The following is a 25183-nucleotide window of genomic DNA, read 5'->3' as shown; positions in this document are numbered from 1 at the left end:
GGTCACTGCTCCAGTGTCACACAAAATCTCTATGGCTGCTCTGGAAGTACCCACATTTCATTCTCATTTTCAAACTCCTTGCAGTATTTCATCCTTTCTGGCAGACTCTGTTAATCAAAAGAGGCTTCTCCTGTTTGCTGAGAGACCTTCTGCTTGACAGCTTTGTCTTCCGAGGAAACATTTCTTCAGAAGAAGAAATCAGTCTGATTTGAATCAATTTGGCTTGATTTTCGTGTTTTGTTATAGATGACAGCAAAACTTGTATCTCAGTATAATTAATTTCCATGAGCAACCCCATAGAATGCGGGGCAAATGGTATTGGCCACTATCCATTGAACTTGAAAATGGAAGACTCAGCTGCACTAGGCAGTTCCTTAGCAAGGGGCAAAGCACATGCAAGACCCTGGCTAAGCCACCAAATTCACTGAGGATAAGCTACTTGCACATGAATCACAGGTCCATATGCAGGGTGCAATTCGTAGCTGGTAGTACATGAGCTTGCATATGCAAACTTTGTTTGTTTTTTAATAGAATCATAGAATGGCTTGGGTTGGAAGGGACCTCAAGGATCATCAAGTTCCACACCCCCTCTGCCACACACAGGGTCGCCATCCACTAGATCAAGTAGTAGATCAGACTGCTCAGGGCCCCATCCTACCTGGCCTTGAGCACCTCCAGGGATGGAGATTTGAGTACAGTTCTCCAGCTGAGGCCTCACAAGGGCAGAATAGAGGGGGACAATCACCTCCCTCTCCCCACTGGCCACCCCTCTTCTGACAGAACCCAGGATACCACTGGCCTTACAGGCTGCAAGCACACACTGCTGGCTCACGTTCAGTTTTTCATCAGCAGGGACCCTTAAGTCCTACTAAGCAGGGCTGCTTTCAAGGAGATCTTCTCCCAGTTTTATACAAATCAGGGGTTTCCTCTATCCAAGTGCCAAACCTTACACTTTGCTTTGTTGAACCTCATTTTTATGGCATTGGTGCATTGTTGCCACAGCCCATATTAAATGTGTGGTCTGCTGCATGGCTGGCATTTGAAATTGCAAAGTACAGCTCTACTTACATCACATAAAGAACCAGCCAAGTTACTCTGGATTGCAGAGCTTCCTTGGGATCTTTCTCTCCCCTTAAGCCAGGCTGCTCTTAGCACTGTTTGAAAGGAGACTGCTAAAAAATCTTAGCTCATCTGTAAAGGAGTGGCTTGTCAGGGGAAGTTCAAGTTGGCTAGTAGGAAAAAATCATTCACAGAGAGAATTTGTGAGGCAGTGGCACAGGCTGCCCAGGGAGGTGGTGGAGTCACTGTCCCTAGAGGTATTCAAGAAATGTGATGATGTGGCACTGAGGGACATGGGCAGTGGCACGGTGGGGGTGGGCTGATGGTTGGACTAGCTGATCTTAGCAGTCTTTTCCAACATTAGTGATACTATGCTTTTATGATTCTCTCCTTTGGACATGGTTCCAGAGCTTATGCTTGTGTATATATACTCAAAGGGATGACTGGAAAGCACTTTAGACACCATGCTTTGGTCAGTGCTTATCCCAGGAGTGGTTCAAACCCAGCTCCGTGCTCTCTTGAAAATTTATGGGGGACTGTTGGATTATCTCATTTTTACGAGGCTTGTGGATAACTCACCGCAACATTTTTGGCTTGTCCTGGAGGCTGGCAATCAAGCTTTGCTTGCAGAAAGCTCGAGCTCTTACTCTTGGGTTTAGCTAGCAAATACAAACGAGGGTTCAAGTGAGTTTAATGATTCATAAAAGAGATGCTTTATTTTTTACAGCTATATATACACGTGCGTGTGTGTGTTTATGCACATACATAAAAAAGAAATATGGGCTGTTCCCTTGGCTTCATCCCACTTTCCATGAAAAGAAGTGTTCTCCTGGAAGCTGTAGCCATTCACGTCCCACAATCTGCCACCTGTCAAAGCAATCTAAGATTTACTAGTGACAACTGAGTGCTAATGTCTGCCATCCTTGCCCTGCAAATAGCCTGTGCATTCCCAGTCCCATGGCTCTTACGTCAGCTCTCCTCCCCAAGATTAGTTCAATCCCAGCCAGTCACCCAGTGGCCATTTGAAGTGATTCACTCTTAGAAGTGCATATCTTTGACACTCACTAAAACTTCTGGGGGAAAGTGAGTCACTTCACGTTATAGAAAGTCATATCTTGCCCTTGGTATTTATATGTATACATGAGTGATAATCGTTTATTTTTAGACATCTTTCTCCAATATAAATGCTGCTTCCTTCGATAAAGGTCGCCTTGAGAGCCACATGCTAATATTCAGCTTATTGCACAAATGCTTCAATAGATTATTTATTTATTCATTCATTTTCAGCAGTGCAGTGGGATGACAAGGAGCTATAGCAGAAGCTTACTGTTGGGAGTCAGCCTGGAGACAGGGTCCCTGTTGCTAGGCTTATCTGTTGAATATGCTTTCAATGGTGCAGTGAAATCATCCTTTTCCTGGCATTTTCTTGCTGATTTAATCACTTTGGTCTGCCTTTTGACCACTTGGTAATGAGTGATTTCAGGACTCAGTCAGAAAATCCTGACTTTTCAGGGAGAACCACTGGACAATATGTTTGTCATGGCATCCTGGAGAGTCCTCAGGCTTTGCCAGGTCTCATCACCATCCTAACAAACTAGCATTTCACTTGTGGATGGACATGGACATGGACTACCAACTAGAGCAGCTTTGCGTTGGGACCCATGGCAGTCTGGGGACGTGCCACCCCTGAATTTCACCAAAGTCCTTCAGCTTCAGTGCCCTCTGAATGGCAGGCCTTATTTTTTGCAAAGCTCCCAGACATAGCAGAGCTCTTGTCTTGGGGTTAGCCTGGCCTCAACTCACTCTCCTCTCCTCTCCTCTCCTCTCCTCTCCTCTCCTCTCCTCTCCTCTCCTCTCCTCTCCTCTCCTCTCCTCTCCTCTCCTCTCCTCTCCTCTCCTCTCCTCTCCTCTCCTCTCCTCTCCTCTCCTCTCCTCTCCTCTCCTCTCCTCTCCTCTCCTCTCCTCTCCTCTCCTCTCCTCTCCTCTCCTCTCCTCTCCTCTCCTCTCCTCTCCTCTCCTCTCCTCTCCTCTCTTCTTTCCTGCTGTTGCTGCTCTCAGGCTTAAGGCCAGAAGCAAGGCATAAAACCCGATCCAAACCATGACTCTCCTTCCTCTCCATCCTCCAGCAGTTAAATATAATTTTGGATGTAAACTACCCAGATTAAAGAGATATCTGGGATACACTACTATCACGCTGGCTCCCAAGTTCAGTAAACACAATAAATTGTGGGGCCAGATAGAGCTGTGCCTGAACTTTCACATCAAATTTTAGTTTGATGTTGAAATAAGGTGCCATACTGATTTCAAGAGTACTGACTTATCCCCTGTTAGTGTTTATGTAAAGAGAGTTCAGCACATGAGTTTATCCCTGCACCCTGGAGGTGCTGCCAAATGTAACTCAAAGTGGTGTTTTCCTGTTCTATTCTGTGCTGGCCACCAAATGTTCAGAGGGAGAATGGGTCTCAGTGTCTGTGTAGATGCCATGTGAGCCCAGATGTTATATTATTTTGGAACATAATTATCAGAAAACATTTCTAAGGCTCCTTGTCTGCTCTGTTTGAAATCATTTGGGGCAACTGATCATATCATAGGCAGGAGACCAGCCATCTTCTTCTGGCAGAATGTAAGAGCTGAGTGAGAATCAAGTTTGTGAGACATCTGTCTACTTACAGTGAATCTTTCTCACTACCTCACAGAGAACAGATGGAAATCCAAGGGAAAAGGCAGAATATACATGATAGGAGATGCAAGTCCCCAATCTGACATTCAGTAGTTTGACCACTTTTACCACAACAGTAAAACATATTCTCAGCTGGCAGAGGAAAAAGAGGAAGTAAGGCACGCACTTTGCGTGCCTCCGCTAGGACATATTTATGTTTTATATGACTGGATGACATTAAACAGCAGTTCTCATCTCCTTCTGTAGCTGAGAAAGCTGGCAGGGCTCATGCTTTGCTAGACCTACTGGAGTCAACACATCAGTGAGGATTTCTTTGTTGTTTGGCAGTCACGGCCATAGATATTACCAAAACAGAGCAATATATTGCTTCTTGGTATTTTCCCCACCTGTGGTTCAGCTGCTCTTCCCATCTTGCTGTTTTTCTGACAGATACAAAAACTCTTCAGAGCTTTTTAATGAATGCATTCTTAGTCTTCAGTGTTTTAAAGTCATTTGTGATCACTTTGTTTGACCCCTATTTGTTGGAGATCTTAGAATTTTATCCTTCAGTTCCTAAAATGAAGCAAAACAGTTTTTGGTGGAGCAATGCCTGCTAGGAAAGTTTTGCTAGACATTGGGTAATGGAGGTTGCACACTGTCCCTTTGCACAGTGCCCCTTTGTAATGAGTCCCTTGATTGGGTGCTGTCACTACTAGATGCCTGGGAGCACAATGCTTTTCTGCATTCAGTTTCCAGCTGCTCACCTTGCCACTCTGTCTCCTGTTTGTCAAAGAACGTTCCGCTTTGTATCATAGAATCATAGAATTACCCAGGTTGGAAAAGACCTCAAAGATCATCAAGTCCAACCGCAGCCTAACCAGTACCCTAACTCTAAAAACTCTCTGCTAAATCATATCCCTGAGCACCACATCCAAACAGCTCTTAAACACATCCAGGGATGGCGATTCAACCACCTCCCTGGGGAACCTATTCCAGTACTTGACTACCCTTTCTGTAAAGAAGTGTTTCCTAATATGGTTACCTTGTCTAGGCACTTGGTGATGAGCAGAGCAGAAATCCCAGCTGAGCCCTCGATCAATGACTACCATCAATGGGAGCTAGATGGGAAGCTGCTTTCTTTCCAGAGGAACAGACTGGCAAATTGGAACTGTGTTTAAGGTCCCTGCAGCCATGAGTGAATTCATGTTCTTAGTGTTGGCCCTTGCAAGGTGCTTGCCATATCTACATGATGCCGAACACACTTCCCATCCAAATCTTTGGTGGTGGAGGTTGTTCAGAATCTCTCAGCAACCTGGTCACCTTGGGTGATCAGTTGGTGTAAATGATGCTTACTGACACCTGGGCATCCCTGTTCCTGCCAATTAAGGGGCTGCAGCAGTAAATCAGCCATGGCGCTGCCTCTTGACCAGTCAGCTGCCTTTTTGAAGGTGATTCCTGGAATCCTGGGCATATTGCAGAGAGTTTGTTGGGGATATTTCAAGAGTCATGTGAGGGAAATTAAAGGAGGGAAAGAGGACAACACGTATCTAGAAATTATTTGTTTGTTTGTGGTGTTGCATTCCTTTCTTTTTATTTTTTTTTATAAAGCACCCCCTGACAGCTTCTTATTTGCAAAGAAACATAATGTACTCAGCAGCAGTGACAACACAGAACTGTTTGTTGAGCTGTGGCATTTTTAACTTCTGCTCCCCGGAGCTGCTGATGAGAGATTGAGAAATAGTTGTTTAGTGGCCTTTGAATTGTGTAAATCATTTTAGTCAACAAACTTGGCTGCTCTTCCAAGTTAACGTGCCCCTAAAATGTAACACCATTAGACTACTTGTTTTTGGAATGTTAATCTAAATACTTTTGCTTATGAACAAGAAGCATCTATAAAAAGGACTCTGCAATGCAACAGCAAGACCACAGTGTGCAATAGTGTTCTTACACAGTGCCAGCCCTTCCCAGAGAAGTCACCGTCCTGCTGAAGTCTGTGGAAGTGTTTCCACTCACTTCAGCATAATCAAGATCTGGCACAGTAAGAAAACAAACTCCGGGTGTCAACATACCTCTCCCAGATACACAGAGGCATTTTGGCCCCTTGACAGTGATCATTTTACTGTCATAAATACTGATTAATTCATGTAAATCCCAAATGGATTTCCAAGTCAATAGAGAGAAAATGAAGATGGAGATCCCCAGAGCTCTCCCATCAGGTCACGGCTTCCTTTCATCAGTGAGACTTACCTACCCCATGGAAGCACGTCAGCAGCTTTCCTGCTGTATAGGGTCTATTCTGTATTTTGCAGCTTGAACTTCACTCTTTTTCCTATTAAAGCCCTGCTGTGAGTATTCAGACAGGCAAAGTCATTAAAGTCAGCAACAAGGTTTCTTATTGACTTCAGTGAAGTTTGGATCAAGGCCATTTAATTAGGCCACGGAAAAAGCTGTTTTGCTGTTGTATCTTTTCCTGATTTAACAGTGTTACCTGGATAGGATCATATAATCTCCATCCTTTGTGGCTAATAAAAATGGCAGCAAAAGCTACCAAGTAGCCAGCTGCTGAATAGTTACTGAAAGATTATTGCTGTTGTTGGTTGTTACTGGTGTTGCCACTTCAACTCATTATGGGTGGCTGACTTTCCAGCTGAAGTACTGGCTACATAAACTGCACTTACAGACACCTGAAAGAATGGCGTTTGGCTGACCTGTATCCCGTTTCCCCTACCTCCGTTTTGTACATTGGACCTCTCTGATGACAACCATGAAGAGGCTGCTGGGGGCAGCCTGTTTTGGTGTGTCCACACACAGGGAGTATCTCCAGCTCCACAGGCATTAGCTGTGCTGGAGGACAAGATGGTTGCTTGAAACAGAGAGGGTGTAATCTCAATGGTGGTCTCAGACCTTTCCTGAGGACACGGTATAGAAGCTCCTAACCCTGATGTAAAAGAACATGCAGCCTCCTGTACTGTAGCTGTCGGCTTCTGTGGTCTCTGAGTGCAGCCTGCTCCTCTCAAGTGCGTTTCATCCATTGTGGCAAAACCCAGCTTCTGATTTAAGGACTCAAATGCTTCAAAGGAGCCCCAGCTCCTCTTTGAAAGACACTCGGTGCCATTCCTTGCTCCTCTGATGTTCATCTTAGGTGTTTCTGAGCTCCCAGCCACCTGAGCAGAGCCAGCCTGAGGAAGAGATGTGCCTGGTGTGAGTGGCGTGGCTGGGCTCACAGGCAGAAAAGGAGGGGAGCAGGAATGCCTGCAGGGCTGAAGGGTTGTTCTATCCTCTCCCCCTTCCTTGGGGAGGTGGGTTGTAGTTACGTACAAGCAACATGCCAACAGTGTTGTTGCAATGCAGTAAATAACATGTATAATGTTACAAATAATTCCTGGCTTTCACACCTTGCATACATACTTACAGCTGTCTTCTGAGTCATCCTACAAAGCACGAGGCACAAAGAGGCTATTGGAGAAGCTTTTCTTTTGTGTAGCCAGTCTCCAAGAGCAATCCTTCCTTCAGGGCTGCCTCTTGCAGATGGGACATCTTGGGACCTTGGTTCCTGGTGCAGAGAAGGGAAAGAAAAGCAAAAACAGGACAGGAAAATCTATTTCCCATGGTAATTTATCAGAACAAAGGGTCACCGAGCCCATTCCTACTGCACTGCAGTGACTGTAAAGGTAAGAGTAAGGTAGAGATTTCATATAGGGGAAAAAAAGGCAAGAAGCTTGGGAGGATATCTGAGGAAGGCATTCAAATGAAGAGCTGGTAGGGGAAAGGGGCAGGCACTATCTGAAATAATGCAGGCTCCAAATAAAGGAGAGAGAGAATTCAGAGAGGAAGTAACAGAGGGGACTGAGGGTGGAGATGCCCCAAGCACAGACTGCTGGGTGGATGTGGGGAGGAGGAGTGAGCAACCCTTGTAAAGGAAAGCACTAGGGTGGATTAGCAGAGGGATGACTCAGTAGTGATGCCTCCATTATGAGAAAGGCTGAGGGGGAGTCTTGAAATGCTGGTGCAGAGAGGAAGAGACCAGGCATAGGTGCAAGGGAGGAGGAGGAGAGAATTAATGCAATAAAACCTTCTGATGGGGGAAAAAAATCAACAAAACACAACAAAAAGAAATAAAAAGAAAAAACCACACCAAATCTCCCTATGCTAAACCGTAAGCAAATGAATTCAGAGCTATTCGTGGCAATGACATCAATTCTTTACTCCTGAAACAGTAAATGGGAATAGGGGGAGAAAGTGGGAGGAAAAAGAGGAAATGAAGGAAATTAATTTCTGGCAGTAAAATTTATCATAGGCACTTAGGTATTTCTGGAAATGTTATTCCACATTTCCCAAGTAGCAGAGGCCGTGGCTCAATGAGGCAGTAAATCAGCTTTCAGGGCAATTAGCACTGGCCCAAAATGATTGCAACCATTTCACACAAAACAGTGAGCTGCTATTTTCAATCCCCCCCACTGTCTCACGTTCAGCGGACAGCTCGTTTTTGGATGTGTTAACGCTATTACAGAAGGCTGTGTGCTAGATCAGGCGCTGCGTGGCATCCTGGAACTGATATGGAGCCAGTGTGATGGAGACAAGCTGCATAGATGCTGGGCCATGTGCTGAAGCCAATTCAATGGAAAGATGGCTGAGTGAGTATGACCTCTCTGCTGCAGTGCTATCCATTCAGGGGACTGGCTGGCACAGAGAGCTGGTGGTAGGGATGTACAGCCACAGCCCTCGGGACCAAAAGCCTGGCACTGGAAGGCACTAAATGCTCTCTAAAGCCAGACATGCAAACAGCTTCAGGTGGCAGGGGGTGATGGGTTCATCAGAATCCCCTTGGCCCCCAAATTTCATTAAGATAAGTGGGTTGGGAGATGGAGGTCTTCTGAAAACCCCACTTGGTATCATTAAAAATGCTCCTCTAAGTGCCCAGTTTTCATCCAAGTCCACAAGAACCTTGTTTTGTCTTGGTCACCTTTGTTGGCTCAAGCATCTCTTTACCCTGTAGCCATGCATACCTGGGTTGTCCCCTTCTTGGGATGCCTCTGGCTCACAGCCTGGAAGGCGTTGCCAAAAATACATCTGGTTTGTCCAATTCAGGAGGGCTCTGAACTGTCCACTAAGCACTTCCCATGCAGATGGGGAACGCAGCAAAGCCACAGCGGCAGCGGTGCCTGAAAGCCTCTGCTCTTTGGCCAGCAGCCAGGGCTGAGCAGGCAGGAAAGCCCTTGTTTGCAGAGGCTCCAGCCATGCCCTGAAAGCAGGGGTGACTCTCTGGTCACTCACATATGGAATGTAGTACATCTTCATGCTCAGCTCCAAGGCTTCCTCCAGCAATCTATGGCTCTTAGAAACCAGAGCTGTATTTTTTTGGGGTGCTGTGCAAGCAGCAGTACAAGCAAACACAGCTGAAAGTAGAAGCTTGGATGCCATGAGAAACTCCAAGGATAGTTTGGAACACAGAGAAAGCATCTCTTTTTTGAAGAAATTTTTATCAGAAAGCTGAAAAGTTTCACACTTGCACAAGCCAAAGATCATTCAAGGAATATGTCAGGGCAAGAAGAGAAAGCTTCTTCTAAATTGCTCTGGGAAGTGAACCTGGGTCCATAAGAGGCATTGCTAGTGCTATGTCAGTGTGACAGCAATGCAAGGTCAAGTGAGATCAGCCCTAATGGCATCCGACTGGGAGGATGCCTGGGGAGTCAAGGTAAAAGGTGCATTCAGAGTTACTAATGCCTACATCGGGGTCAGCTGCTAACAGCCAGGTGCTGATTCTAAGACCTCCCCTTCCCTGAGCAGTTCTGTAAGCATATATATGTTTTAAACAGCAAGGAAATGAATGGCCATGCTGAGGTTGAAGTGCTCCTAATGCCTGACACCAGGTGAGCTGACTTTGCCTCGGCCAAAGCCAGCTGCTGCTGAGGGCTCCTCTTCCTTCCCAGCACATTCCCCCCAGCCTTTCCCCTATTCTCTTCCCTTCCCTCCCCATGAAGAAGCCATCCAAAACTAAGATCCTGCTCTGGCACGGAGCAAGGAACAAGTGTCGAAATCCTGCTCCTTGTTTCTTTTCTGCGAAATGTAATTCTTGTTCACTGGTTGCCTTATTCTCAGTACATCCCTGCAGGACCTGTTGCCCCTTTCCCCATTCTTAGCTTTGTGCAGCTGCACAGAGATATCCCTAAAGCCCTGGAAGTAGATGTCTTTGCCAAAACAGCCTCCTCTGGGTCTGGGGAGGGCCCCAAGTGCTCCTTGCTGGAGCCCATGTTGGTGCAGCTCCAGCTGGCTGGTATAGCCTGCTTGCTCAGCCTGCTTGCACCCACCACAGTGGTTTGGGGATGATCCATATGGGTGCCCAGGGATCTGGTGAAAGCCTTTAATTGAAGAAATGCTGTTCCCCTGCTATTCTGGGTCTCTCAGCTTCTTTCACATCCCTAGTTGCTCCAACCTCCCGAGCCTGGTCATTTCTGAGGAGGTCATATCCTTCAGGGCCGTATGTTAAGTTTTTCTCGATGCCTTTCTTTTGTACTCTGTGACAGGCTTTTAGCATCATTTTTTTTCTTGATAAGCTGTTTAGTCTTTCTTTTTTTCCTTTGAGTTCTGTCCATAACAAAGATGATTTGCCATCAGAATCCTGTTCTTGCCTGTTTCTTTTTTACCCCACATTTCCTACCCCTCACAATCTTTATATTTCATTTCTGCTAGGCTGCCCACTAATATGTTTCTGCTGCCGCATTGGCCTCTTCATTCAGACTGATGTTCAGAAGTTTCACCATGAAAAAGAGATTATTTCCTAAACCAGGTTATCTAGGCAGGGAAAAGCTGCAGAGTAAGCAGAATTTAGACCAGCAGAAGAATACAGCTTATTTCATTCAGAGAGGACAATAAGATAAATCTTCCAAATCACCCCCTTCCACGTACAAGCTTAGCTCCTTTAGGAGCTGTCACTGGCATAAATCAGGCAGTTTAGCTGCTGCGAGGGCCCTGCAGAGTAGACAAATGCTCCTTAGTGAAGCCACCTGAAGAACTGGTGGTTTGACTCCATCGCAGCAGGTCAGTCAGCTAAGGTCGACACATTATTTGTGCAGCATATTTACAGGTTCGTGCAGATGCCCAAGGGAGCGATGCTCTGAAGCCAATCTTTTTTGCATTTGTAATGTCTGTGGCTGCACTGCCTCGCTGCAGTCATTGTGGGTGTTACTGCTTCATTCCAGCCTCTCTGTGCTCTCTGGTCTTCTTCACACGTAAGGTGGGAAGTGGACTTGCAGACCCCCAAAGAGCCTTTGCTTGAGTGCAGCAAATCACCCCATCCCCTCCTCAGCAAGACACCTAAGCCAGTTTTTGGCTCTATTTCTACTCAGCAGAACATTTGGCTGTGAGTTCGGTATTAAACTCATGCTCAAATCTGCTGGGTTATTGTCAGATTGAAGTCCACACTGTGATACTGAACGCAAAGGGAGCCAATTAGAAGGAGGGGGAGCTTTGCTGAGCTGAGTTCAGGCTGAAGAGCATCCAGCCTATCCCAGGCTTCCCCTCTCCATCAGCTGCTGAGTGCATGAAGCATAGTGGGCTGATGTGGCTGCTTTTCCATTACAGGTTTCACACAGGTTCAAAAAGGTAAAAACTGAAGTAGGCAGTCAGTGCTGAGGAGGTGACAGCTTTGCTTGTGTGGCCTTCAGGAGCAGCTCAGGGAGGGCACTGCATGCCCATTGGACTCTGCGAAGGGAGAAAAAGGGGCAGTAGTTATCCTTCCCTCCCTGTTAGCTATTCCGCCTAGAAACTGATAACCTGAATGTGATCTTAGAAGTGCACTGTCTTCACAAAGTGCCGTGATTCCAAAAGAGTAGCTTATCTGCTCAGAGAGAGGGAATGCAGGTGTTGTGAAGGTCCTGCTAATGGGACTTAGGCAGTTATATAACAGGAAGCTCTATTACTCAGCCCTTCTGAAACCAGTATGAAGCCCTGAGCAAAGGCTGGGTGCTGTACAATGACTGATGCTGTCAATCTCCAGATGCTGGAAAAGAGCCCAAGTCTATGGACACCAACCAAGAAACATTCTTTGCACCTCTCATTATTCTTTAAAGTGAGAACCAGAACAGCCAGTAGCCTCCCAGAAAGATGGCACTGTCTGTGTTTAGATAATGGTCTATGAGGAAAGTCTGAGCATGCTTGGGGAAGCTCCATTCAATTGCTTATGGACATATATTTAACAAGCGTTATTTTTCCAGTTCCCATTGCATCCACTGGCCTAAGTAGACTGCCCTGCTTTGACATGCTCTGGCAACATGGGAATGGTCTTTGACTTGCGAGGGTGCAAACCAGAAGCTTCTCATTTATTCAAATGCAATTGCTGGCCCGTTGTAAGCCAGAGGATACCCTCTGCAGACCATTGTGATTTGCAGAGAAAAAACATAGAGCTTAGTCATCAAAAACCGGGGTTAGTCATCATGAGCAATATATCTTCCTCTGAAAACATAAAAGGGAATAAAAGTTTGGTAAGGTTTACAGGGCATTACAAAAACACTGCTATCACAATTGCTGGCATTAATTCTCATTAGGTAACCTTCCTTCCCCGTGGGATGCAGAGACGTTGCCAAATGCTTTAGCTCTGGTGCCCATAAAAGGTTTCTGCTGTAACTGTCTCGTTATCAGACCATCAATGTCCTGACACTTCCTAGTGATTAATCCTGTGTTGAAATGAAATTAAGTTTCCATATATTTGGCAGAATGACCCCAGGACTTCCTATTTGGGGAATACAAAGAATAAGGCCTCGACAGCCTACAGGAAGCCAGAGTCTCTGATTTCCTGCAGGGGCAGAACAAGAACAAACAGGGAACACATATTTCACAGTGGCAGTCGAAAGCTCACGTAAGAGCCCTGGTGGCCCCCATGATGAAAACAATTAGAAAGGGGAACATCCCTGGTCCCAAAATTCTTTGTGGGTGTTGTGTTACATGCACAATATGCCATTAGAAAGTAGATGTAAGTCAAGTTAATGCCTTTTCCAGGTGATTATTAAACTTCCCCTTGGCATGTGTTGTTTTACGGTTTACATCAGCAGGATTGTACTTGTAAAGTAAGGGAGTTTTAGGCTGTTATTTGCTATGCTAGACTTTCTAAATCCCTTTGTGCTTAGGAAAACACAGTGACATTTCTTTGACGACTCTGATTAAATGAGCCAGGCCAGAGTCAGGCTGATGTATACTCCAGTGAAAGGGGCAGAAGGGGGTGGTAAGGCTTCAAATCCTATCTATAGCCCAGCACTGGCTTAGAATGAAAAGCGTGCAGGGAAGTGGAGGCACCATCCAGTCTCCTGGGGCCATGCAGCACCATGCCCTGAAGAGAGAGGCACTGCTGTGTCTACATTGCAATTTAGTGGCTCTAACCCACAGAAAGAAATGCTTCAGAATGCTTCCAAATTGCTGGCTCGCACTTATGGGCATAATCAGCTTAAAATTTGACCTCTGTTCTGAATAATACTTCTACATTAATACTATAAATGAATAATACTTCTATGCATGCATATGTTTCTGTGTAGATCATGTCTGAAAGTAATGCTTCCAATTTATTTCCACAGAAACTGTAAGAGATACAGAGATTACAGTAACGCTGTTTGACAGAGAAAATTCTCAACTTTTTTCAATGTAGTCACCACCATGAGCTGCATATTTTTGTCAGCAAAGAACAAGAGCCTGCATGCCTTAAAATCTACACGGTATTCTAGAAATTGACTCGTCTTTCACACTGCTGTCAGCACTGCTGAAACACATCTACCACCGCCTCACTGTGCTCATGTCCACTAGTTGGTATCCATAAACATTCAGCAAGCATTCATGTATGTCATTGGCTGCCATCTCTTTCTGCGTGGAGGAATTCAGTGACATGTCTTTGCTTCATAAGTACTTCCGTGTCAGATGCCACTGTGTCAGAGTGCCCCTCTACTGCCATTTGTCACACAGCAACAAAATGTAAGAGGATATTGGTGGGACGGTTCAATCTCTGCTGCCATACTACCAGCACGTGCTTCTGATGTCATGGGCCAACAAAATAAAATAGGAGTCATTACTCTTGGAGCAGCCCTCAGATAAGTGTGTGTGTATTCGTAGACAGAGAAAATCCTGTTCTGGTTGCCCATGACATCCTTGGAATTACCTTGGCTATTGCAGTGTATTTACTCAGCACGTTGACAGAGCTTTGTCAGGTGGCTCTCCCTCTTTCAGCACAGCCGGTTGTGCCAGTGTCTCTGGATGTTTCTGTTGGTACTTCTTATAAGAAACTGTCTTCTTTCAGGTACCGTGTTCTTACACAGGTACCGTGTTACCATAACTATGACTGAGTATGTCTTGTGTTCTACTGTTTTCTATCTGTAGATCCCCTTTCAGTGCTTCCTAGCTCAAGCCGGAGTGAACGATGGGAGACCCAAGTGATGTGTGGCATTAGGCTTGGTGTTCTTCCATGGGGGAAGGTGAAGATTTCTCTCCTGCAAGCAGAAATGTGTCTAGTGTGGATCTCTGGAAAGGTGCTTGTCTCTGACATTTTAAATAACAGGCTGTCTAGAAACAAAATGCAATCTGTTGTTCTCCTTTAAACCACGCCTTTGTAAGGGGAATCGGTGTTGAAGCTCTAGACCCGAGAGAAGACTCAATGTTTCCCACCATGACATTTTTCTGAAATGGCATCTAACGTTTTCCTTGAGCTCTTAGAGACACCAGCCTTGGAATGGTTATTTCTATACCCTGAAAGTATCAAATGCATAAGGAACGCAGGATGTGGCTCACAGATCCTTACTATGGTGAAGCAGAGAAAATAGTAATATATCAAAGAACTCCCAAGAGAAACACTGAGGCGGTGTTTGGGTGAACTCAGGACAAGCTGATGCCACAATACACAGCTAGAGACACAGCAGGAAGCAGGATCACTCACCGTGAGCAACCAGATCCAAAATACTCTTGCGCTGCCCTTCCGCGTCTGTGGGGAATTGGCCAATGCTACCTCTTTGCTTGTTCTCCGCTCTTGAGTTTTAGGAGACACTGTGTGTCCCTGAGTCTGCTGGCTGAATCTCTCCCAGTTATTCTGGTGTTAGTAATGTACAGACAAACCTGCTCAGTGCTGCCAGGCCTCGTGATTCTGTAAGCCCCGTATTATTTGATTTTTGCACTGTTGTCTTTTGCTCCTGGATTAATGCAAGGGAATCCCTGTTTGCACTGGCAAATAAGAGGACTTTAAAATAAAAAGGGAAAAAAAAAAACCACCCCAGATGACTGATGTACTTCTTAGAAAGGAGATCCAGCACCTGTTGACACAGAGCTGTGTCCCAGCTTTTAGCACTGGGCTGAGACACGTTGAACTCTGAAAGCCACCATTCCATCAATGCACAGTGGGTATTGTTGTAAATAACCCCTGTTTGAGAAATCAGACTATAAAGTGACCACCGTTTTCTCTCACTGCAGACCACCCCTATTCATGCATTATCTCATCATCCTTTTCTATTACAATAACTGAGCTGCCTTGCTGACAGCTGCTGGTAGTTTTCCCCTCCGTGAAGGGACTTGCACCAGCCTGAACTCCACCAGCCTTCTCAGTGCAGGTTTCCTGTATTACATAATCAAATCCCACCTCCTCAGATTATCTTGTTAAGAACATTTCTACCTTTATCTTTTTCTTTCCTCCCAAAACACACCATTGTGAGTGAATCAGAAACATAAGACAGATCTGGAGATCACAGAATCATAATATCCTGACCTGGAAAGGACCCACAGTGATCATGGAGTCCAACTCCAGGCTCTGCAGAGCACCACCCAACATCAAAGCCCATGTCTGACAGCACTGTCCAAATGCTATTTGAACTCTGGCACTTGGGGCTGTGCCCACAGCCCTGTGCATCCCATTCCATGCCCACTGCCCTGTGGTGCAGCCCCTTTCCCTGACCCCCAGCTGCCCCTCCCCTGACAGCTCCATGCTGTTTCCACTGCCAATTCAATCAGTCAAAAACTGTTCCTCCTGTTAGCACTCCAGATATTAGCATGTCCTCTGTGGTTTGTGGCATCACTGTGGCGGACACTATTTGCTTTTGTAAGCTGTAAGGTAGTAAAAGCATCTCAAGGTGTTGAGCAACTGGAAGTGAGGGTAAAGTTGTGTGTTGCTTTGGTAAAATCCAGGGATCTGAGCTCTGCTTCTTTACTTCTGTATGGGATACCTTCATGGAAGGCATTATAACCAATATTTAATAGGCACTGCAGATGGAAATGCTGGTGTTCTTTTAGTGGTATAACTCTACTGAGGTAATCACTACCTAAGAGTTTCATCAAAATCTTTGTGTTACAAAGATGTGAGAGAACAGAGAACCTGCCCAATATGTTAGAAATGATAAAGTTTTCCTGATGAAGCACATAAAGTGCCAAGCAATTGTTCTCTTCATTTACACCTCTTTTATCCCAACATAACTCTATTAATTTGACAATAACAGGAGGAGTGTGGATCTCCTGGGAGGAATTTCACCTTTATGGTTCTTGAAATTGATGACATGTATGCCTTCCTTGCAGCTTAGCTATGATTGTTCAACAAAAATAAGTTCCACATGGAGCCGATGAAACTGCACCTGCCAGGGTCATTAAGAAGCAATGAGCAGCCAGTTCTTGTTTGCATAGTTTCAGAGACTGTTTAGAGTTGGAAACCTGTAAATGTGTGATAAGATCCTCTGAGGAAAGACGGTGTTCAAATTTCTTAGCCAGTCTCCTACCTGAGTGAGGATGGCGGTAACAAGAGGTTTCTGTGGGGTATCTCCTGTCAACCCCCTGCTTGATGGCAGAGATCAGCTCAGAGGAAGGCCTGATCCTGACTTCTTATCCCCTTCCCTTTGCAAATGCCTTCAAGAGACACTTTAACTTTTCTCCTCATCCCCCTCAGTCAGCCCCTCTTATTTAGACTGTGGGACCATATCTCTTGGATCAGTCTTTATGTCCCTTGTGTCTGAAGAGAAGCTGGAACTTTCTGATTAGTTTCAATTACAATGGATGATTTTAAAGCATTTATCCCAGAAGAATGTGTTCCAGGAGCAAAAGAGACTGCTGGATCTCGTGTGAGGTTTCACATACTTTATACAATGCCTGAATCAAGTAAAACGTGTTGAAGTTTGAATAGGGAAGCTTCTGGTCTGCTCCGTAGGTTTGGTTAATTGAGAACCGTTCTGCGCTTCAAAGATTTTCTAAGATGTCAAACATTTTTAGTTAATTAGGGTTAGGAACCATTTCACTGTCTGGATTTGTGACAGCAGAGAGTTAAAGCTTTGCTTACATGTCTCTCACTTGGAAATACACACAAAGCTGTTCAGTGTTAATTCCCAAGTTTGCTTTAAGGTTTTTGGATAAGCATTTTATCTCCTCTCAATCTCTGCGAAAGGTCTCCAGGTCTTTATTTGCCTTTCTTTCACAGCAGAGTTTGTCTAGACTTGGTGGGGACCGTGCTGACTTTGCCATCAGGGCTGTAGGAAGACGATTCAGATACTTAGCAGGTGTGTGGTGGCTCCTCAGGATGATGGCTAACAGAGGGGTGGAGATTAAAATTTAGTAGCAGTGCAGATATGAGTTATGGGTTTGGGGATGACTTCTGACAGAGCATTCAGAGAGAATATTAAGAGAGGATCATGGTTTTCAAGTTGAAAAAAGAATCCAGGACTATAACCCAAGTTAGATGACAGTGTCTTGGCTAGGTTCATTGCAATTTTCACTAGCCTTATAAGAATTTTACAAAGATCTATGGTTCTTATTTATTATAAGGGAGAAAACGCTAAAACTCCAAAAGATGTTTTCTGGGGAGATCTGAGCAAGCTCACTTCTCTATACCATCTAAAGGGTTAACTGGGATATTGTAGGCCTCTAAGACTCACACCTTGCCACATAGGGCTGTAGAAAGGCAGGTAGGTCTCCTTCACACTTTATAGAAAGAGACTGCAGGAAAGTACTCGGCCATTCCCAGTTGTGTCATTCGCTCCACCAGGAACTATGGGACTATGCCATGGGACTGAAGTCCGGCACCTGGAGGGAAGCCTTCTTGAGGTAATGACCAGCAGCTCTGGCAGCTCCTCCTCTTTGCCCTGACCACATGCCAGCACGTGGCCTTTAGCTCACGCGGCTGCCACTCACCCGTGAGTGGAGAAGGAGCTGCCCCATCCCTGCACCCCGCTGTGATTGCCACAGCACAGGGTTTCCGCCAGGCAGGCCACATATCTGCTGCTGAAGGCTGCGGTCCAAGGCTTTGTGGTGGCTGACTGCTCAGCCTCATGCAGCAGACCCCAGACCTCACCAAGCCGTGACCCCGGTCCCATGTGTGGCTTACAAATCGCTAGCAGCTGCTGAGGAGGTATAAGTGGATTTGCATGTCTCCTTTGAGACATCTTTGCCCCAAGGCGCTCACTTGGATGGGTCAGAGATCCAGGCTGTGACCTAGCATCTCCCGCTGGCTGACCAGAGGCATCTGCTGCTGTCCCACCACATGAGAGGACATTCCCCATCATGTTTTGATCATACACCCCAGAGGCACTTCAGGCAAAAAGAAGAGACAGAACCGGGGACCACATCAGCTGGTGAGTCACAGGGGATATTATTAACCGTTCAGCCCCTTCACTTACACATCCTGTCTGAGGAGCATCTTCAGTCTTTCACAAAGTGCTTATCCCACGGTAAGGTACGACAACAAAAGGCACTCTGCCTTATCAGCTTTAGCCTTCTCATTCAGGATGTTCTAGCTAAAAGAAGTTTTCCAAGAAACAGATTTATTTCCACAAAAATATTTCTGAAAGCCTGGCCCAGGAGTGAGAAGCCACTTTCAAAGATGTGGGAGAGTGAATGGGTTGTCTGCAAATGAAGATCATTTATAGTCTAGTAATAGTTCTTAAGATATTTGAATGGCATTTCAAGGCTAGAGCTGAGGATTTTGTTAGGATGTAGAACATTCCTCTTCTGTTTGCCTTTTTATTTAAATAATCACTGAATGAGATATTAAGGTCTTGTCTCACCTGGGAAAAAAAAAAAGTGCAGTATAATGTTTTATATCAGAGTAGCAAAGCAGGCAGCTTCAAGCAGACACTGCTACGTGGTTTTAGAGTCTCACATTGATTTCAGTTCTGTCTCTTGGGATTAGCTCACATTTAAAATGAAATCTAAAAGGTCATATTTTATACTGGAATAGCGGTATTTAGATAGGGAAGAGAGCATGGTGTAACTGCACAGTATACCTGGCTGCTAATGCTATGTCTAACCACAGAGCTTGTTATACGCAACTGCTCATACTTCCCTATGTGTACGAGGTCTTTAAGTTTGCATGAAGGAGTGATTCAGGATCTAAATTTTTGTTCCGTCTGCAGGCTTGAGGCTTCCTCATACATATAAGGGTTGGGGCTCTCATCTGGAGTAAGCTGATGCCACTCTATTGATTTCAAAAAAGCTAAACCAATTTACAACAGATGAGAATCTGCTCCAGATTTCCCAGCTGCCCTATCAGAAATCTTCTCTGAGCATTGACTGAGGGGGGAAAAAAAGGTCTCCGCCTCATATCAAAGAACATAATAGACCTTTAATTTAATTGACTTAATTTTATTGGCAGCTATTGTATGATGAAATGAAAACAGATGATCTGGATGAATAAGAAAAGGTTAGATGGGAATAACCCATTAGTAAATATTAGGGCATTGTCCTACTGTCCTCATTTAATAAAGAAATGGGTCAGTAAGTATAATCATAAACATTTTTACATTTTAGTGAAGATTTATTTGACATCATTACTAGCAGAGAGATGGATTCTTGGAAGAGCAAATGATGAAACAGTCTAGCAGACGAGAAGTTACCATCTCTTTTATCTGGCATAAAATGGCACATCTCTTCAGACTGACCTGTTTTATTTTACCTTTTATAGCAGTTCAGCCACTAGTTTGGATTGCTGTGGGATATTTGGTATTTTTTAGCATTCATTTGACAATTTTTCTTTACTTGCAGCTTCTCTTGCCTGTTCTGAGCAATATCTCTGTAGATCTAACTTGATATACATTATACCTAAGAGCGACAGTCAAGGAAAGGGAACTGAGTTTCTTTTCAAGGGTCTGATCCTGAGTAGAGCTTCAGGTTTGTGATCATTTAGCATGCAACTGAATCAGTGCACAGAACAACATAGGATACAGTTCAGCTTAATGACCAGTGTGGTTACAACTTGGCCTGCTAGCAGTCACAGTGGCTGCCATGATCTCCAGGGGCATATCACTGAACCATATCATTGTGGTCATCATTCTTCTTCTAGGTATCTCACCTTCCTCCCTGCCCAGGCCATCATTTCTGGGTGCTGCCAACTTCTGCTGATCCATCAGATCATTTCTGACAGCTCCTGAATGCCAGCAGGGCCTGGCTGAACACACTGTGGGGCAGGTGTGTCCCTGACAACCACTTGGAAGGGCATGGAGCTAGGCAATGTGGCCGTATCTGGGGCACTGTGAAGTGGGCCAACAAAGCAGGCTACCTGAAGTACTCCAGGTCCAGGACAGCTGGGAGGGTGTGCATTGCTTTGGACACTTGACTACCACTCAAGAAGCAGCTTTTCCCCGTGTCTGCTCAGTGGTGTGCCATGTGCCAAATGGTCCAACCTCACATGCTGAAAAACCAAGCCTTCAGCTGTCTGCGTCTCGCTGGAAGTCTGTCCAAACAGGATTTAAGAACATCACTGAAATCTCATCCAAGGACAAGAGTACCCTGAGGGAGAGAACAAATATCACACACTGTGAAAGAGAGAAAATTCAGATCAGATGCAGGGAAACCAGAAGTGATTCCTTATTAATTCTTTGCCGGTATAACTCGCCAGCGGTGAATGCCATTTGTGCAGGAGCAGAGAAAGTATAAGAAAAAAAGACTGTCCAGACCAACTTTGAAAAAGCCTTTTCTGAATCTTTACCTGCAAACAACTGCTTCGAAAATGGTGTAGATGTATTAAAATCTTAGTTTACTTTAGCTGAAGTCAGTGAGAGATAAGTGATGTTTGAGTGCACTCACTTTTTGTCTTCTTGCCTGCTGGGGTTTGACTTAGCTCTGCATGAGCAAGACCTGCAGGCCAGGCCTTCCTGCAACAATGGGAATGGTCACCCCAGCCTGGAGCTGGGGAAACCAGAGTCACACAAGCCTTGTCACTCTGCCTTTCCAGCACACAGTGCCACTGAGCCCCAGAGGGGATCCCAAGCAGGATTTACGAGGAAGGTTTGCCTTCCTGTCAACAGCATCCTTGTCCCTGCTGCAGCACCCCTATGGGTCTGCCACAGAGGAGCACTGAGGCTGGGGGCATTTCTGCACTGATTTTCTCCTCTCCCTCCTCTCCCCAGCTCCATGGAATTGCGCAAATCCTGCTCTGCGCTTTAAGGCACCATACCCAAGTGAGCCAGAAAGACACGTCTGCTACTGATAATCCAGAGCATTACCAACACAGTTACTCGGTGACTCCATGCTTGACCACCACGGAGCTGATGATGCAGCAGCAACTTGTTTTTCCAGTGCTCCTGCCCTTTCTCCTAGTGTTCTCCCCTTGGGCTTAAGGAGGCTGCAAGGGCTCTGCTCACAGGGATCACACTGGAAAACAAGCAGTGAATGGATGCAATGGTGGCTTTTCTGTGAGAGACACTGGTGGCTCCGTTAGTCTCAGTGCACACAGACATTTATTGGAACAGGGTGCTCTGGGAGGTGATAGAGTCACCATCCCTGCAGGTGTTTGAGAAATGTGGGGATGCAGCACTCTTGCAGTTGACTTCCCCATTTCAATTAGGGCTGAAGCTGGAGCCAGTGGTGCAGAACTAGGCCCACTTGCTGAGGTCCCTGAGGAGGCTCTCCCAGGGAGGCTCTCCCAGGGTGGGAGGCTGAGCAGCGTGACCCACACTGGGCACAGAGTAAGCTCCACAGAGGAGGGCTGTTCCCTGCAGTGCACTGTGAGATGGAGGAAAAGCAGCTTGTATCTCAACATGTTTGGCCTGGCAGGCATTTCAAAGGCTTCTCCTCTGAATCAGGACTGCAGGCACTGCCTACATTTCCTTTTTGCAGAAATTGGCAGGTTGAGCTATGCTAAATTCCCTAATCCTGTTTATCTGCTGCCTCCTTCCCAAGAGGCACATGGCTCCGGTGGACTCTTCGAGCTTTCCTTTATGCAGTTACTGGAATTATATTTGCCTGCTTGAAGGCCAAACAGAGGCAGGGTGAGGTGAAGGCAATCTGGGGCCTTCGGCACTCCAGAATGTAGGATTTCAATGAGCAATAAAGAAGGCAAATGTGACGGACCTTTCCCCTTTTTTCTTTCCCAGAATAATAAACCCTACATGAAATGACTTGTGTCCAGGGCAGATGTTAGACATATAAAAATAACCCATTGCACAAGGCTTCAAGTAGCAAAATTATGACTTCAAGGGAGGAGCTGATCGTGCTGTCTCTTGCCTTTTCCCTACTGCCCTGCTCTGATGGTGATGTGCTGTCCTGATGGGACAGAAGGAGGGCTGGCTGTGCTGGGCTGAGGATGGAGGCAGAGAAGCTACCTCTTTTCTAGGCAGAAAACTTTGGTTTCAGTGCTGCTTGGTGTGGGGATGTGTTCTAAGCTGCCCAGAAGCTGAACTGTATATCCCCAAAGGGAAAAAGGAAATAAATCAGGCCTGTTCTTAACCTTTGCACAGGGAAGTTCGCTTCTGTGTTTTCAGAGTCACATGCCAGCCCTCGAAATGGGTCTCATGCACACACACAGTGCTCAGAGAGAATGGGTGCCGAAAACTTAGCAAAGCTTGTATGTATGGGTAATGGCTGGGCAGGGATCCTGGCTGGGTGTGATTCACCTTCCTTCCCCCTCAAGGGACATAGTTTTGGTACCCTGTCACCAGGCTGGCAGCAACTCTGCAAAATGCCATCTTTCTTCTTCTCGGGGTTGAACGGGGAGGCTACCTCAAGCACGTTTCTAAAATCAGCCTCTTTCTCTTATTTACGACATTATTTTGCGTAATGAGCGTTGCTCGTGAGCCTGTTCTCTGGAATGGCATACTGGAGGACCATATGTCATGGTTTAGGCTGCCAGCACATCAACATTACAATCATTTGCAGACTGTTTTATATTTCTTTGATTTGAGAATCTGTGTAATTAGCTCCCCAGAACAGCCGGGGAGAGGAAATGCAGTCTGTTATTTAGGCAGAATTAACATCCTTGTTCTCCGTATTGTGATCCTTAGTTTCCTAGTGCTGCTGCCAGAGCGGTGAAGAGATCAGTGCTGAGATATTCATGCCTTGATCCTGCCTTCCTTGCAAGACTATTTCTACTGCTTTTCAAGGCTCTCTCGAGGATCCGCAGACTGGTACAAGATGTGCTGGTGCTATAACAAACAAATGCATACTGCAAGTTGCATCAAAAGATCTGTAGTCACCAGCACTGGTTTCAGCAATGGGAAAAGCCCCCAAACAGTTATTCTCACCACCAGCACATCAGTTTAGCGCTGCTTACTGTGTTTATCTCCAGCATCCCAGCAAGGGTCCAGCTAGAATTTCCTACCCTTTGTGTTTCAGACCTGGCAATAAATCTTTTCTGACCTGTTGTGGCAGAAGCCATCTATGGATATGCCAGTGGGGAAAATTTACATTATTATAATATGTTAACAAGCCTCTTTAGGCTTCTTCTCTGTCAGCATTTGGCCTGCTACCAGGCGTGTGATTGTTGTGTTAAGCTTTCCATTTCTATTCTGCTATTTTTCTGCAAGCTGATAGTTAGCACTGCTTATGAATAGCCAGAAAGCAGGAGAGCACTCCTGTGAAATGGCTCCCGCTCCTCTGGGTGTTGCACTTTGGGAGGCATGGAAGGGCCCTGTCCCACAGGGAAAGGGCAGGCAGGTGCATTACTTCCAGTACCTGTGGCAAGTTTACAAACAAGATGAAGGCTGACTTTTCACACAGGCAGATAGCGGTAGGACAAGAGGTAAGAGGAACACAGAGGGTGCTCTGTTTCTGTGGGGAGACAGACAAGAAAGTGTGTGAGGTATAACCAGCTCCTGCTCTGCTCTGTCTGCTGGAACGTGTCCACACGGGGTCAGCCTGGCTGGGTTCTGGGAGCAGGCCTGCAGCTGACCCCCTCCATGTTGCATTTTGGCCAGGGAGGTGCTATTTTTAAGATGTTCTGTGGATTTAATATCATTTTGGCCCTGCTTCTGCTGACGTTGTGACAGCAGCACTAGGCCCTGGATGTCACCTGGCTCCTCCTCTCCTCATGCTTGTCATCTCTCTGCTGTGTTTTGCCTCACTGACCTCAGTGCTAGGTGGTTTGCTATGTGCTCTTTGTGGCAAAACAAACTGCTTCTGCCTTTTGATATGTCCAGCTCTCTTTCTCACATCCACATTGCCAGCTCTGGCTCACAGTCTTGAGGTGTTTCACGCTGCCTTTGAGATACTTCTTAGTTACTGCTGCAAAGTACTTGGAAATTAATACATAAAATAGTTTTTTGAGTTCCTAAAGGAGCACATTTGTTTCTGGAGCTTTTCCAAAGGCGATACACTTTATAATCAGTTGGTTAGCTTGATCTGTCCAGAAAAGAAGGCTGTGAGCACAGACCTGATAACAACTCTCTGGTAAGGGCTATTTTGTAAAGACGCCCCTTTGAGTTAGCAGCTGAATTGCTTTCCTTTCCTTTGGTATCTGCTGGGGTAAGCCTGTGACTTTCTGCAGTCATTTTTATCTCTCTGTCAAGCACTGAACCTAGAAAGCATAACTGGAGGATGCTAATTAAGCTTTATCTCGTCTCTATCTAACTGAATGGTCAACAAACAGGGCTTTCACAGTGTAAGCGTTCCTTGAGTTTAAATGCTTTACAGCACAGCTTCTCTTCCTGTGTGGAAGGGTTTTCCCCAGTTACTTTGTGGTGCACTTTCTGGAAGAAATTCATCCCTTCCTTCTAGTTCCTTTGTGTTAACCATAAGGTCTCTTCGAGCCTCTTCTCTCAGGAAACGTGCATGCCAGAAGAGTTCACTTCAGACAGCACAACATCCCCAAGGTCTGGCACCTGAAGTAAAGTGCTTGTTTTGTGAGATCCAGTCTTGCTTATTTTGATTTCTCTCCCTGCTGTAACCACTAGTTCAATCTGGTGCCCGCTTGAGAAGGATTTCCATTTCCATTATAGCCAAACTGGAAAACATCACCAAGCCCACGTCTCCCACAGCATTTTAAAAATAGAATTAATGGGTACATGTCTAAAACTGGTCAAGATTGGAACTAGGACCTGAGAAAATGGCCTCAAGTTGCACCAGGGGAGCTTTAGATTAGATATAAGGAAAAATCTTTCTCTCAGACAGTGTTCAGGCACTGGAATGGCCCAGGGAGGTGGTGGAGTCACCATCCTCTGAGGTGAGGGAGCTAGGATTGTTCAGCCTGGAGAAGAGGAGGCTCAGGAGAGACCTTATTGCTCTCTATAACTTCCTAAAGGGGGGTTGTAGTGAGCTGGA

At 45.7% G+C, this 25183-nt stretch overlaps 1 protein-coding gene across 2 annotated transcripts in view; it reads left to right on the top strand.

Annotated features, from left to right (window-relative positions):
- Positions 1-25183, top strand: part of HSF2BP (heat shock transcription factor 2 binding protein) — an 86232-nt gene that overhangs the window by 48501 nt on the left and 12548 nt on the right. The window lies entirely within an intron of this gene.

This window comes from Coturnix japonica, chromosome 1 (genome assembly GCF_054131305.1).
Source record: "Coturnix japonica strain WE chromosome 1, WE-NBRP24, whole genome shotgun sequence".
In the NCBI taxonomy this organism is placed as follows: Eukaryota; Metazoa; Chordata; class Aves; order Galliformes; family Phasianidae; genus Coturnix; species Coturnix japonica.
The sequence above is the reverse complement of the archived record's forward strand: the minus strand, read 5'-3'. Positions and strand labels throughout refer to the sequence as shown.